Below are 14,639 nucleotides of genomic sequence, written 5' to 3'. Positions count from 1 at the left end.
ATCATTGAAATAAAACTTAATTTCATTAGGGTTTTGGATATAAATTTTCTTTTCTTTGGAAACTCTTCCAATGGAATGCATAAATGTAAATCTAAGAGTGCATTTATTGCTATACTCTTCTCTAAAACTGCTGCCCAAAATGATGACTCTTTAGTGTAAAGTAACTGCAATGTTCTCTAATATCCCACATGATAGTGATTGGCTGTTCAATACTGCCTGGAAAATTACATGGAAAATTAAGCCAATCCAACCAGCTAAGACATATTAATGTAACATTATATGTCTGACAAACTTACTCAAGCTAAAAATAATTAGCATTAAATCAATAAATTCTAGCTATTTACATAATTGCCCCACTCTTTTAGAAATCTGCTTCGCCACTCCCTTCTCGCTTTTCTTTCCACTACACATATCACAGTTAATAGTTTTTTAATTAACTCACCAGCAGACAATGTTTCTAAAAAGGGTTGGGAACTACGTCTTATTAAATGATAACTAACATGTCCACATACCTTCCATGTTCATGTGGATTTACACGTGTGCCATCCTGTTAGGGCACTTTGACAGTCATTCCTACCTAATAATCAAAGAAGCTCATGTATAATCAGACTGGACAACTTGCCCAAGATCACCCAGATAATAAAAGGTGGAAGTGAAATAAAAGCCTGGGCCATCTGATTCCAATGTCTATACTTAGACCTGTCCTTCAATGTATTACAGCATAGCCATAAAAATTAACATCTAGAAGTGAAGTGTTTTTCACTTGTTTCTCTTCCTTCAGGTCTCTATTGCCAAAATGCTTTTAAAGATTCTACAAGAAATACAACCCCCAAAGGACTTTAAGAAATATAATCCTCTGTTTTTGAAGAAGCTCTGTTTTTATTTATCATGTCTTTATCTCCATCAATCTCTGATTGACTAAGTATGGTCATTCTTTCACATGGAGAAAGTTACTATGTGTATGATAGTTATTTGCAAAGACCCACCCCCACCCCCATACAGCCCAGAATACCTTCTGCACTATTCTATCTTTATGTGACATAGAATCTTGTGGAATGCAGCCGACCTAAGACATGGGTCACCTGTCTACTATCAGGTAACGTTTCACTGAAAGAAGGCAACAGACATCAGCTAGCGAAATGGGTAAGATCTCCAAACTTTTTTGTGTGTGTTCATGGATGGCAGGCAGGGATGCTAAGTATTATTTGGAGGCTAGAGGAAGGAGAAAAAATAGTCTTAAAGAATTAAAATGAAATACTCAGTACAAAGGCCCCTACTTCATTATTGGCCTGGAGGTCAGCTGCTCTAAATCGAGTTAATTTTACAGAGCATTGACGCTATTAAGTGACCGTGAGAAATCTTGCGGCTGTTTGCCCTCTAACCTCCAGACCACCAAACTCACTAATTCAATATCCCTAGCTCTCTTATTGACCCCAGTCTTTCTGTGCAAAGTGTGGGACCTAGTACCCAGAGGCATTGGGTACTAGTGAAAATCTTTGTAAGAGGTCAATGTATCTTTGATAAAAGAAAGTAGCCAGGATAATCCATGTTTATACCCTGTGCTTAAAAAAAAAAAAAAAATCCCAGAGCTTTGCACATGCTCTCTAATGGACTAGCATACATTACGATTTCAGCTATGTTTGGATCTTGAAGTATTGCACAAATTCAAGAATTCAAGGTTTTATTCCTCCTCTCCCCCAGCCTTTTTTTTTTCTCTTTTTTTAGCAACTGATATGTGACAAATGATGAAATTTTCAGCATGAAATTTGCTATTGGGGCTTCCATATTTCTTTATGATTTGTTATCAGGCTTTGCCATCCTTCAAGCCATAAATAAAAATGCAACTTTCATCTGCATTTCAAACTAAGGTGAAAGTACAAAAATTAAACATTTTCATTTTTTTCTGAGTATCATTCACTCTCTGTGTGCTCCAAAAACAGCAAGACATACTTCCCACTGCCTTTCTTCCAGAATGATTTCTTGGAAAGGCCATAAGAATAACTTATTATTAGCACATCCACAATTTACAGCTCTACCTACCTATTCAGCATTGAAATAGAGTTCACGTTCAGCTTGAAAAAGCAGGACAAAAGAGTGTTCTAACTGTGTCAGCTACAATCAAACAAGTAAAATAAAATACACCCACCCCCTCTCAACGTATATGGAAAACAACATCTTAATTTCCACTAGAATCTGGTGACTCCAATGATTGAAAAATAAGGATTCAGTAAGAACAAAATCACATAAATATCTATTTAATATGCCACGGCTTATCCAAAGGGAAAATGGACCAAAGGAAAAACACTTTTAAAAATTAATGAAAACCTAAACTGTTTCCACATAAGAAAGCATATCTTCCTGGCCTGAACATGGCTACCATACTGTGTGTATCTATCTGTGTACTGTGTGCTGTGTTTGTGGATGTGGATGGGATCATCTGTGAGATTTTCTTCGTTGGAATTTAATTTTAGAAAAAGCAATCAGATCCTGCTGGGTAGTTAAATGAATCAACCTGTCTAAACTTTTTTTTTTTTTTTTTTTTTTAACAAGAACTCTATCTGCATTCCTGCATCTTGAAACTATTGCAGAAACACACACCAAAAAAAAATTTAAATTATTCCCTGGTAGACTATAAAGGTTGCTGTTAATAATGCTCATCTGAACTTAAGGCTTCAAGCAGTGCACGCCTGTCAGAGAAAGGAAAAAGAAGGGGGAAGCGAGAATTCGATCAGCACGAGGAAGTGCACTTTCAGCTTCAACAGGTACAAACTGCAGATGGGAAAAAGATCGTTAGCAAAATAAATTATGTCGTGCCCTCCTGTAATTTTTCACAATCTGTGTGGCAAAGATTTGACTGCTGACACTGTCAACATACTCCCCGCATCTGTAGTCATTCACTGTGACCTGGTGGGTAGAGCAGCCTTTCCAAATAACCAAACACCAGATCCTGCATAATGCAAAACGCCTTCTGCTATCCCCAGTGTACAATGGAATTAGAAAAACGGAATTGGTCCAACTGCTGCATTTATTTAACAAGGTAGTTATACAGAGAGCAAGCGTTTAGGAAGTCTTTCTTATTTTCAAAGTTCTGGCTCAGTTTACACCAAAACAAACTCTCCACAGCTCCTCTGGGAAAACATTCCACAAATGATATTCCTCCCTGAACCCCCCCAAGCACACTGCACACACACACACAAACACACCCACATGCATCCCTACCCCTCCTTTTCTCCACAAATGAAACAGTCTAAGCAGCTTGGTGTTTTCCTTCTTATTCAAAGTAACAACAAGACGAGCAAGGCCATTTTCTGTGGGAAAATAGAGCCAAGGTACAAGCATTTGGGAACAGCCTGCAACCCTAAAGAGGCATAGTCTATAAAAAAAAAATATGTGTTTTGAACCCTGCCTATCTATGAGTAAATCATTCTGAGTAATATTGCCCTTTGGAGCTCGAGAGACAGAACCACAAATATCACGCTTAGAAGACAGAATCTCTAGACTCAAACTGAAAAATGGTGTTTGAGTATGTCTATTGCCAGAAAGATGTGCAGGCCCAGCACAGTCCCCAGGGAATGAAGCAAAACAACAACAACAACAAAATCAAATACAAGGATCTGAAGTGAAGGTCATTCATTAACTCTCATGATGATCGGGAGAAGCCCTTTGAGTAACAGGTTGTCGCTAAAGCGCAGTTGGAGGACGCTTTCCGAAGCATTCAGGTGCCCCCTCTTGTTGGTAAATGATGAAGCAAATCAGGGTTACAGTTAAGTTTCTGCAAGATTAAATATGAAGAGAATGGCAAACCCACAAGAAGAAGCCTAGTCTCCAGTTGTGAGACCAGTATCCAGTTGCAAATGTCCCGTCCTTCATGGCGCTCAAATTCAGAACCACAAGAGAGCTGAGCGGGTTAGATTCACTTTGACCTTCCTAAGGACGGTGTGACCAAAAATTGGAAAATTCACAATGGAACTAGCACTGTGCTTTGTACAAAATAATGATTCAAATAAATATGGTAAGGATGATGATTCTGGCCAAATATATACCGCCTTAAAGAAGGAGAGATTAGAAACCGTTTGAACGGTGGGGCATTTCTAACCAAAAACAAGACTGACAGAATACTGACCATGAAATAGATTCTTTCTCTCAGCCACTCAAACCTACCTTCAAATGTGAGGCAATGAAATGGGAACACTACTCACCCGGGTGTCCAGCACAAAGTAACGCTGTGAACAGAATGACTCTGAGAGTAGCTGAAGTCAGAGGGTTCTCTGTTTGCCATTACCTCAGCTGATTTGAACAAAAGTGCGTTGTCTTAAAGCGTCCAGTCTCCGGGGAGTGACTGGATTGTACCTTACTTTCTTATTCATTTAACCAGTCACATATGAGAACCCTAGAAAAACAGTGACGTCCCCTCTGCTACACTACATCAAGCAGCCACATGTTGTCCCAATGTAGACAGACTGTCACATCCACTGCAAGAGCTGTCATAGGATGGAAAAGTTATCTGAGTATCTGACAGCAAGACAGCACTTTTGGGAAGAAGAGCACAGGGTCAAAGCCCCTGCCTAGAGTTCAAACATGTTACTGTTAGAATAACAATTCTGACTGAACTGTCAGTATTCTGAATATATTGTCCTTACCTCCAGTTTTTTCAGTAAGTGGCAAGTCATTTCTGGAGCTGACACAGAGACCCAGTTTTCTAAGAAGTTTCTTCTTCCATCAACAATCTTTTCTTTTTCAGAAAAGAGTTACAGATAACGGAAATATCTGCATCGACAATATTCTTTTTTTTAATTTTTAAATGTTTATTTAATTTTGAGAGAGAGAGAGAGAGAGAGAACACGAGCAAGGGAGGGGGATAGAGAGAGGGAGACAGAAAATCCAAACAGAATCTGCACTGTCAGCACAGAGCCTGAGACGAGGCTTGAACCCACAAACCTTAAGATCATGACCTGAGACGAAGTTGGACGCTTACCTGACTGAGCCACCCAGGTGTCCTTGGATCAACAGTATTCTTAATAATAAGTTTATAAGGCAGGAGAAAAAAATCCCACCTGGTAACCTCATTTCCAGATTTAATTAAGAATTCTGAGGTTTGGGGGTACCTGGGTGGTTCAGGCGATTAAGCATCTGACTTGGGCTCAGGTCATGATCTCATGATTCCTGAGTTCGAGCCCAGCATTGGGCTCTGTGCTGACAGCTCAGAGCCTGGAGCCTGCTTCCGATTCTGTGTCTCCCTCTGTGTCTGCCGCTCCCCCTCTTGAGCTCTCCCTCTCTCCAAAAATAAACAATGTTAAAAAAAAAATTTTTTTTAAGAATACTGAGGTTTGAATGCCCATGTCTGGATCAAAGCTCAAATAAATACCACTTTGGTTTAGCCACAGAGGAATGACACTTTATAAATTGCAAAAAGATATAAATGAAATGAAATCCACCAAATGAAATTACACCTCTTTTATGTCAAGACAGTTTTAGTTTATCTTTTTTTGTTTTTTCAACAGATTAGGCCAAAGCTAGAGAAACTGAAATATAAAGCTTGGAAACATTATAAGAAAAGTATCTGATGTAAACCAAAGAAGAAATAGAGAAAGTGAATAAAATTAAATAGACTGCACCTTGCAAATGATATACAAAATATATAAAGGGGTTGATATCCAAAATACATAAAGAACTCCTATAACTCAGTATCAAAAAAGCAAGCAGTTTGATTAAAAAATGGGCAGAGAACCTGAAGAGACACTGCTCAAAAGAAGACCTACAAATGGGCCACGGTACATGAAAAAATGCTCGACATCACTAATTACCACAGAAATGCAATCAAAACCATAATGAGATGTCACCTCACACCCGGCAGAATGGCTAGTATCAAAAAGACAAGAGGGGCAGTGGGGTGGCTCAATTAGTTAAACATCTGACTCTAGATTTCAGCTCAGGTCATGGTCTCATGGTTCCTCAGTTCAAGCCCCACATTAGACTGTTGCTGACAGCACAGAGCCTGCTTGGGATTCTCTGTCTCCTTTCTCTCTCTGCCCCTCCCTCACTCACACTCCCTGTCTCTCAAAAATAAATAAATAAACATGAAAAAAGATAAATAAGTATTGGCAAGGATGTGAAGAAAAGGGAGCTCTCATGTGTTGTTGTTTTGGGGAATACAATTGGGTACAGTCACTATGGAAATCAGTATGGAGATTCGTCAAAAAACTACAAATAGAATTAACGTATAATCAAGAAATTCCACTTCTGAGTATTTATTAAAAAAATGGAAATATTAATTCAAAAAGATACATGCACCCTTAGTTTCACTATAGCATTATAATAGCGAAGACATACCAGGGCCTGGGTGGCTCAGCCAGGTAAGCATCCAACTTCAGCTCAGGTTGTGATCTCACAGTATATGCCCTGCACTGGGCTCCGGGCTGATAGCTCAGAGCTGGAGCCTTCTTTGGATTCTGTCTCTTCCTCTCTCACACTCTATGTGTCTGTCTCTCTCTCTCTCTTAAAAATAAATAACCATTAAAAAATGTTTAAAAAAATAATAGCCAAGATGTAGAAGCAACTAAATATCCATCAGTAGATGAATGGATAAAGAAAATGTGGTATATATACACATACACAATGAAATATTACTCAGACATGAAAAGGAATGACACCTTGTCATTTGCAACATCATGGATGGAACTTGAGGGTATTATGAGAAGTGAAATAAGGCATACAGAGATAGACAAATATCATATGATTTCACTATATGTGGTATCTAAAAAACAGAACAAACAGATAAAGAAAACACAACTGAAAGAGACTCAAAGACACAGAGAACAATCTGGTGAGTGCCAGAGGGGAGGAAGGGAAAGGGGGATGGATGAAATAGGGTAAGAGAATTAAAAAGTACATACTTCCACTTAAAAGATTAATAAGAAAAAAGAATGCATTGTACATCACAGGGAATATAGTTCACGGTAGGTAATGACTTTGTGTGGCGACAGATGGCAGCTAGATTTATTGTGGTAATCACTTCCTAATGTATATAAATGCTGCATCACTGTGGTGCGCACTTAAAATTAATATAATATTGTACATGCACTACACTTTAATAAAAAAAATAGACTTCACCGTTTTTCTTATTCCTGATGAAGGCACTTGCACTCTAATTAGTGTTTAAGAGAGGAAGTGTATATTTATCATGCACTTAATAATGTTATTGTTCACATAAATTAGCATAGGATTGTTATATAATTTAGGGTTCATACAAAGATCCATTGCTGGGGCACCTGGGTGGCTCAGTCGGTTAAGCGTCCAGCTTCAGCTCAGGTCATGATCTTGCAGTTAGTGAGTTCGAGCTCACATCTGGCTCAACGCTGATGGGGCGGAGCCTGCTTGAGATTCTCCCTCTCTTCTCTCTCTCTCTTCCCCTCCCTGATCACGCTTTCTGTCTCTCTCTCTCTCTCTCAAAATAAATAAACAAAAACTTTAAAATAAAAAATAAACACAAACACCCATTGCCATAAAAGCAGCCAACGCTAATCACAGCAAATACAATTATAAGCCCAGTCAACATTTTTCCATTAGGATTTTCTCAAATAATTTTTTTTAATCTAACATCCTAAATAAGATCTGGAAAGTTGGGTTTTGTTTGTTTGTTTGTTTTGGTTTTTGGCCTTTGTTGTGATAGGATTATATAGCATTTTGATCTGTGTAACAACATTTTGGTATCTACAAGTTCCAAAACATTGTGCTAAGTATCAGGGGTGAGTTAGGGAGTGGATTATGTCTTTCAGCAATGTGCGATGGCTGTGGCAGAATCTACTTGAATGGGCTGAGAAGGGACACCAGGCGGGACAGGAAGGAAGTGAGATAACAAGAGGAAGGAAGTGTACTGAATGCAGAATTTGCTGGTAGCAACAGAGCATTTGAGTTGCTTTCAGATCCTGTGTGACACTGCTGCCCCAGTCTGAGACCTTCTATATTGACTGGGTGGAGTAGCCATGCTGTAGGGATAAGCCCTACTGGATACTCCTCTGGCCTGCTACCTGTCTCCAGGACAGATCTGGAATGGGGGGAGTAGGGATTTGATTGTCTTTCCTCATACACCTTAAGCAGATGGAAATGAATTAAATGCAATCCTTGCATAGCCCTCCTTTATGTATTTATTTATCTGTGTATTTCCATGATGGCTTTAAGTCCCACTTTGGGACCCATGTGAGTTTTAGAAACGATGAAATTAGAGGCCCTGAGAGGAAAATCAGTGTCCAACAGGAACAATGATAGTACCAACCAGAACTAAGAGTTGTCAAATTCAGTGAATAAAAAAATACAGGATGCCCTATTACACAATAAATGATAACTTTTAAAAAAAATTTAGTATAAATATGTCCCATGCAATATTTGGCAAATACTTACATTAAAAAAATTCACTGTTCATCTGAAATTCAAATAAAACTAGGTGTCCTCTATTTATCTGGCAACCCTAGTTCAGGGTTTCAGAAAGCAAAAAGAGCAACACATTATTTATCTCTCGCGGTTTCCCAGTGTTTTTATATATGAAGCATGAAAGAATTGCCTTCTTTATATTCACCAACCTAATTATGTCAAACATAGAATGATCCAAGAATATCCAAAGCACGAAAGAGAAGTAGAAATTTAGACAAAGTTAAACATTTTTCCATTCCTAAACATTGTTCTCATGTAACTAAAAATAGGATTCTTACCACAGTTCAAAATCAATATTGAAAAAAAAAATAGCCTACCGTTCTCATAAACATACCTTTAGGATTTGGCTTTGAGATTCCGACTCTGCTCAAATTTAAGTTAAGTGATTCTTGAAACTGTTTACTAAATTTAAAACACACACATATATGAAATACATGGCCTATACAACAAAAATTAATCAAGAGATAATTAATTAATTGATAACTGAAAAAATTAATTCTATGGCCTATACAACAAAAATTAATCAAGAGATACTTTCATTACCCTTAAAGTCAAATCCAATCAATCATTAGTTCTAAGACTTGTACCCCCAAAGTCACCTTGGGGAAATTATAGAGATGAATAAATATAGATACTCTTGATATTATGTCCAAAGATCTAAGACCCCAATAGCGAAACTGAAGTCCTTTCCATTTATGGGAAGAAGAAAAAATTAAAAAAAAAAAATCTAAGAAATGAAAAACAACATTTCTGCATGAAGTAAAAATGTCATGAAAAAAAATCCCCAATCTTCTATCCACAACATGCCAAGACCAAGAGACTCTTTTTACAGATAATATCTACTCTCTAAGCAAAGTAGCCCACACCTTGCCTGATTTACTACCTAAAACAAAACTAAAAAGGGACAAATGGCACAATCTAGATCTCCAAATGTCAGAATGACAGATGTTATTTCTCTATTTCAGAGGACAAATCATCGATGCAGAGAATAACAAAATTTCAAAGGCATCCTAGCATGGTATCCTGGAAGAAAAATAAAGTGAAACAGTAAATCCTATCTTGAATAAGAGCCTGTATCACACCATCAACATGAGATACAAAGTGAAGCCATTGGGACATCCAAACAGAAAATGGAGAAGAGAATTTTCCCACATGGCAAGCAACTGAAACATGGAGCTCCCACCCTGTAGGTGAAAGGCAAGTTGGAGGGGAAGAGTTTTAGCCAAGATGTGGAATTTTCTACAATAAGGCCATTATTGGGGTGACTGGGTGGCTCAGTTGGTTAAGCATCAGCTCAGGTCATGATCTCATGGCTCACGGGTTCGAGCCCCACATCAGGCTCTCTGCTCTCAGCACAGAGCCAGTTTCAGATCTTCTGTCTCCCTCTCTCTCTGCCCTTCTCCCACTTGCACTTGCCCTCTCACTCTCAAAAATAAATAAACATTAATAATAATAATAATAATAATAATAAACAGAAAAACGTCATTTATTTTCCAAAATGAAGACATCACTTCCTACTTACGTGATTCTAACCTAGGGCAAACTATTTAACTTCCCTTTACTTCAGTTGCTTAATCCATCATTGAGGATGATAATAATAGTATTTGTTTCATGATCAAGTTGTTATGAGTATTAAATGAATAAGTATTTGTAAGGTACTTAGCATCTGACACATAGAACATACTAAAACGTGTTTGCCCTTTTGAAAAGTCTTGGGCATAGGGATCCCAGGAAGTGTGGTTATTCACAATGAAGAGAAACACTCCTCATATGAGCAAACCATGTGGTATGACAGTCTACACAGTGTTAACACACATAGCATATCTCTGCCCCTCTCCTGCTCACTCTACATATGTGTGCATATGTATATGACACATAATGTACATATAGTAACTGACCTCCTTTGATTAAGAATCATTTAATCCTTCTGACCTCCCCTTTAATCTTTCTGACCATCTTATTGGTAAGCAAAGTGGTCTTCCCAAGACCATGTTGCCATTGCATGTCACTTGTAGATAGCAGCAGCAGCTAGGTGGTTTTCTTAAAAAGAAAAAAAGGGGCGCCTGGGTGGCGCAGTCGGTTAAGTGTCCGACTTCAGCCAGGTCACGATCTCGCGGTCCGTGAGTTCGAGCCCCGCGTCAGGCTCTGGGCTGATGGCTCGGAGCCTGGAGCCTGTTTCCAATTCTGTGTCTCCCTCTCTCTCTGCCCCTCCCCCGTTCATGCTCTGTCTCTCTCTGTCCCAAAAATAAATAAAAAAAAACGTTGAAAAAAAAGAAAAAAAAAAAAAGCTTTTCTTTGTCTTTGAGTTCGCTTTTAATGCGGTGCCTTATCCGGGTTCCACATGCTTGCTTGACCCACTTTTTTTCTCCTCCTCACTTCTCAAAGGCACTGCAGGAAACAGGCAGGATAAGGGGGAAAAAAAAACAACCTATAAATTCGAACATGCCAAGTTCAGCATCTGACTTTGGCAGTCACAAGACCGTAACCGAACCGTGTGGGCAAATTTCTACATTACTTTAAGCAACAAAAATAGTTCCATCTTCTTCTCTGTCAGTCATTTTTCCACTTCAGCATAATTACAAGCTTCTCTCCTAAGGATATCAGTTTTTAAAATAATTTATGCAACTGTGTGCGGCTCAACTATGAGTTTAAATGAAAGTTTTAATAAATGCAAGTAATGGATGTTAATTTACATATTCCCCAGCAATTATCTTTGGTATAAATGGTCTGAAGTTCTCTGCTACATCTTAAATAACTGGAGACGACAGTGTCCACATGGAACTGGTTAAAAGGTCACTTCAGGACAGTGACAAAAATCGAGGTAGAGCCCAAGAAAAGCGTCACCAAAGGCCCAGGCAATCCAAAGTATTCCATTATGATGAGCAAATGTGCAAAAGGCCTGGGAAACTCATTTTCATAAAAATGATGTAAGGAACTATTCCTTATTTATAAATTTTAATGAATCCCTAATATGTGCCAGGCACTGTACAGAAGTATTGCAGACTCTGTGGGGAGAAAACAAAGAGCTGGGTGTGTTCCACCCGAGGGTACAGTAATGGCGTCACATCTAGTCTGGAGAGGCAAGGAGGGTGTTGTACAAGGGAGGGTTGTGCCGAGCTATGAAAGGAGATTTTGCAAAAGCTGGAAGGAGCAATATTTAAAGAACATGTGGCAAAAGGGATGGAAAGTAGCTGGGGAAGGAAAGACCAAGTGTCAACCTAAGGCTAGGCGAGCTGGACAGATGGCAGGGATAAGAGCAGTCAAGGCCCATGAAGTCCAAATAATGAATTTTATTCCAAGAGCACTGGGAAGTTTAAATCAAGAGCGGGGGGGGGGGGGGGCGGGCAAGGTTACACTGGCAGCCTTTGAAAAGTTTGTTTTAGTGTAGACAGACTGAATAGGTTATGGCAGTAGCGTGAGAGACGATGAGAACTTGAGACTGAATGGATGAGATGGAGAGAATAGGTTATATATGAGAGGTAAAGTGACAGGACTGGATGATGGATTCAATGGGGATATATTTGATGATGTGTATCTCACACTAAAAACAGTACCTGGTACATAATAGCACTTAATATTTGTGGAAGAAATGTTGAATGAGCATATACAAGGATAAGGGAAATGAGGTGTCAAGGATGATTCCTGAGATTCTAGAGGGCATATCTTTGATGAATGGGGATGCCATGTGGAGACAGAAAACCTGGTAAGGCCAGGCTTCAGTTAAAGTTCATAGGTTTAGTTTTAATCACACTGATTTTGAGATGTCTGTAACTTACGCAAGAAAGTGGTCCAGAAAGCAGAGAGATCTGGCCCCTGGGTGGCTCAGGCGGTTAAGAGTCTGCCTGGCTCAGGTCATGACCTTGTGGTTCATGAGTTCGATCCTTGAGTCGGGCTCTGTGCTGACATCTCAGAGCCTGGAGCCTGCTTTGGATTCTGTGTCTTCCTCTCTCTCTGCCCCTCTCCTGCTCACTCTCTGTCTCTATCTCTCAAAAATAAATAAACATTTTTTTTTAATTTTAAAGAAAGCAGAGAGAGTGGATAATCTGAAAGCAGGAGAGGAGCTTTGGCCTGCAGATGTAACTTTCTAAGTCACTTATTTATAGGAAGTGATGGAAGCCTTAAGTATAAATGCTTTTACCCAGGGGAACTAGAGCAGCCACAGAAGAACGTCACGAAGAAGCCTGATAGGCAGGTTCAAAGAATATGATGGAAAGCAAGCTAAGAGACTATTTCAAGAGGAAGACAGTGACCGACAATGTTGAATGCAATTCAAAAGTCCCACATCTTGGGGCGCCTGAGTGGCTCAGTTAGTTAAGCCTCCAACTCTTGATTTCAGTTCAGACCATGATCTCGTGGTTTGTGAGTTCGAGCCCTGTGGCAGCACGGAGCCTGCTTGGGATTCCTTCTCTCCCTTTCTCTCTGCCCCTCTCCTGCGCTCACTCTCTCTCTCTCTTTCTCTCAAAATAAATACATGATTTTTTTTTTTAAAGTCCTACATCTTAAAACCAAAGCACATTCTTTGGGTTTAGCAATAGACAACTCCTTAGCGAATTCAGAAAGAGCTGTTTCAGCAGAGTAATGGACCAGAAGCCACATTAAATTGGGCAACTGGGTGACTGTCGAGTGAGGAAATGGAAGCATAGTATATAGCTAATGGGAGAGGAAAAAATAGTATGGTGGCTGGACAGGAATGAGGGCACATTCAGATGACCAGGATATAGAAGAAAAGAAAAGAATTCAGCTAACCAGAAGAGGCTGCCCATAAAATAGCGAGATAATGAAACATGAAAGCTTCCTAAGCAAAGTCAACTCTGTGTCATGGCAGTGTTACAAATGCTCTCAGCAGGAGTTTTTAGAAGATTTGTAATATCAGGCTCGGGGGCGAGGACAGAATGACCAAAACAAGCACCTAGAAAATGGCCAAAGGCAACCTATCCCGAGAAAAACTTGCATCAGATTACATACTTCATAACATCTAAGGAGGAAAACATCTGTTGAAATTCCCTAAAATTGTTCTATTAAGGGGGGAAAATACTTAAACTTATAGACCATTTCCATATGCTTTTTATATGGATGGAGATGAACAAGGGGTAAGAATAACTACAAAAAAGTAAACGCACGGATAATAAGTCCAACACTGCAAATAGAGAAGGAAATCAAGTGAGTGGGAGTTGGGGGATACAGGGCTTTGAATAAATTATTTGATCTGGTGCCCTTTGCCATCCATTCTATGTCCCATTAAAATACATGTTTTAGGGGCATCTGGGTGGCTCAGTCGGTTGGGTGTCCGACTTCGGCTCAGGTCATGATCTCACAGTTTGTGAGTTCGAGCCCTGAGTCTGGCTTTGTGCTGACAGCTGGGAGCCTGGGGCCTGCTTTGGATTCTGTGTCACCCCCTCTCTCTGCCCCTCCCCTGTTCATGCTCTGTCTCTATCTCTAAATAATGAATAAACGTTTAAAATTTTTTTTAAATAAATAAATCAAATACATGTTTAAAAAATATATTTATAATTGCTAAAGCTGCTGTGCATATGACTGGTCTTTGTGGGAACAGTGGAAAACACTAGAACAGATCTTCTAGTCTGAAGAGGACACCATCATTTCCCACCATTTTTCTCTTGATAGGTTGGATGGATAAGAAGAGATGGATCCATAGATGGAATTTCTACATCTGTATGAGAACTTGATGTCCTTGCTTGCAATTAGCAAATGGTAAGGAACACCATCCAGAAAGTAATTCAACCTGCCAAAGTGCCTAAATCCATGGGAGCCAACACTCCACTCTGTGCAGGAAGTAAATGTGCTCGAGTCTTTCCCACTGGATCAGTCAGTGACATAGCACTCATTTGATCTACTTACACAGGGGTAAACGCTCTCATTTCTTTGGTTTCTCCTCTTGTGACAATGTGTTGATGGTAGTAAAACTTGGGTTTAATTTTAGGGATCGGAGCAAAGTTCTCAAATGTGCAGCAGAAGCCGTCTGTTACAGCCTGGTTTCACAGAGAATCCTGAGGTGGCAGATTAGACATGTGGATCCAAGAAGTATTTGCCCTTGTAATTGTCCATTGTGTGTCTATCTCTATCAGGGCCTCTTAAAGAGAGTGGCTCTGCCAGGGCAGGATTTGGGCACTGCTGAATCCCCTGAGCTAATACCAATGAGTTTCCATTTATCACGTAAAACCCAAGCATTGGCTAAGATTTTAAATTAGAGT

General features: G+C 39.4%; 1 long non-coding RNA gene across 2 annotated transcripts in view; it reads right to left on the bottom strand.

Annotated features, from left to right (window-relative positions):
- LOC109278902 (uncharacterized) overlaps window positions 1-14,639 on the bottom strand; it is a 199,571-nt gene that overhangs the window by 70,205 nt on the left and 114,727 nt on the right. The window contains exon 1 of one of the 2 annotated variants that reach the window (XR_008423922.1): window positions 4,200-5,024. The exons of the other annotated variant lie outside the window; for it this stretch is intronic. This is a non-coding gene — a long non-coding RNA (uncharacterized LOC109278902). Of the gene's footprint in view, window positions 1-4,199; window positions 5,025-14,639 lie in introns of those variants that run through there. 2 annotated transcript variants of the gene reach the window in all.

This window comes from Panthera pardus, unplaced genomic scaffold (assembly GCF_024362965.1).
Source record: "Panthera pardus isolate Hobbes unplaced genomic scaffold, ASM2436296v1 HiC_scaffold_2, whole genome shotgun sequence".
NCBI lineage: Eukaryota > Metazoa > Chordata > Mammalia > Carnivora > Felidae > Panthera > Panthera pardus.
Note: the sequence above shows the minus strand (reverse complement) of the source record. Positions and strands in the feature narration are given on the sequence as shown.